The sequence below is a fragment of the Morone saxatilis genome, unplaced genomic scaffold, assembly GCF_004916995.1.
Source record: "Morone saxatilis isolate NCDOM2014 unplaced genomic scaffold, NCSU_SB_2.0 Contig8, whole genome shotgun sequence".
NCBI classification, from domain to species: domain Eukaryota; kingdom Metazoa; phylum Chordata; class Actinopteri; family Moronidae; genus Morone; species Morone saxatilis.
The window spans coordinates 26,831,450-26,832,899 of record NW_023340257.1 but is presented as its reverse complement, the minus strand read 5'-3'; the positions used below and the strand labels follow the sequence as shown (position 1 = coordinate 26,832,899).

Sequence of the window (1,450 nt, the reverse complement as noted above, 5' to 3'; positions counted from 1 at the left end):
GACGGCACGGGACACACCGAACCGAACTCGAGCCACCGACCTCGCCTGACTGTCCGACGACGTCCGACGGCCGATAATCGGGTTGGTGTGCGGAGGCCATCAGACGGACGAGTGTTCCCCAGCTTGAACCCAGAACCTTTGAAACACTTTTGTCCTGTGCTTCTAGAAGTCCAACGCACTATCCATTGCACCACAAACCCACAGAGCTCACAGGACGATACACTGCTCTGCACACTGTTGTAAACCTATGAAGATCATCTAAGGTGGGACTCGAACCAACAACCTTTGAATCACCTCTCCAGTGTCTAACTAGAAGACATGGAGGATACTGGTCGTGTCACAATTGATATTTCAGCCTTACAACTGTGTGGCTCTGTGGCGCAATGGATAGCGCGTTGGACTTCTAGTCAAACGCTTGAGATGTCATTCAAAGGTTGTGGGTTCGAGTCCCACCAGAGTCAATCTTCATAGTTGGACGTCAGAGGTTGACGAAGGCTCATGAAGCTCATATAAAATAAATAAACAGGTTGCTAATCTAAAAAAGTCAACAGCATTATGGTTTTGGTTGAGTCAGTCTAAAAAGGTAATCGCTGTTGCTCGCAATACATTGAAATCTACTTGGTTTGAGTCCCTCCAGAGTTAAAGGAGGTGGATAAAGACTCTGATACAAACCATGTGCAACAATCGCCACACTCTGATAGGTTACATATTAAGTCAAAATATGATGTGTTTTGTATCTGGATCGAGTCGGATTAAAGATAAATTAAAGCTGGTACAATTGATCACAGTTGGCTTGTACCTTCTTGACTTTTTTAGATGTCTGATGTCCAACTATGAAGATTGACTCTGGTGGGACTCGAACCCACAACCTTTGAATGACATCTCAAGTGTTTGACTAGAAGTCCAACGCGCTATCCATTGCGCCACAGAGCCACACAGTTGTAAGGCTGAAATATCAATTGTGACAATTAAAGTCAGAAGTGAAGCTTAAAACTCTGTGAAATAATTAAAGAAACACATTTTGTAGAAGTTCGATCTCATAGTGACTATTTGTAAATGTTAGTTCAATAAAGTATCTGATTTACAGCAAACGATTTATGGGTAGCGTCATGAGATAAACATTAATTTACCATAAAATCATGAGATGTATCAAGTAAAATATATTTAAAAAAAAGACAATATATAATACATCGAAGATTTCCTTTAATGTGAGTCGATCCAGGACTAGAAGACCTCCTGGTGTTGACCTGGTTGTCAACTTATCACAGTTTGGAGTTCATTTGAAATGGTTTGTAACTTTAATTTATGGTTCTTTAGCATAACGTTAGCTCTTTGTCTCGTAGCATAGCGTTAGCTCTCTCCTTCTAATTTGACTGGCAGTAAATGGAAATTCTTGCTAATTTAATAGCATAAAATAAGAACACCATATTGCTTTTTAGCTATTAGGAGC

General features: G+C 40.7%; 2 non-coding genes across 2 annotated transcripts; one reads left to right on the top strand and one right to left on the bottom strand.

The window, feature by feature from the left end:
- The first annotated feature begins 369 nt into the window (after positions 1–369).
- trnar-ucu lies at positions 370–461 on the top strand. Its single transcript is given in 2 exon segments — positions 370–406; positions 426–461. It is a non-coding gene; the product is annotated as a tRNA-Arg (tRNA).
- A 380-nt stretch (positions 462–841) lies between these two features.
- trnar-ucu lies at positions 842–933 on the bottom strand. Its single transcript is given in 2 exon segments — positions 842–877; positions 897–933. It is a non-coding gene; the product is annotated as a tRNA-Arg (tRNA).
- Between the last annotated feature and the right edge of the window lie 517 nt (positions 934–1,450).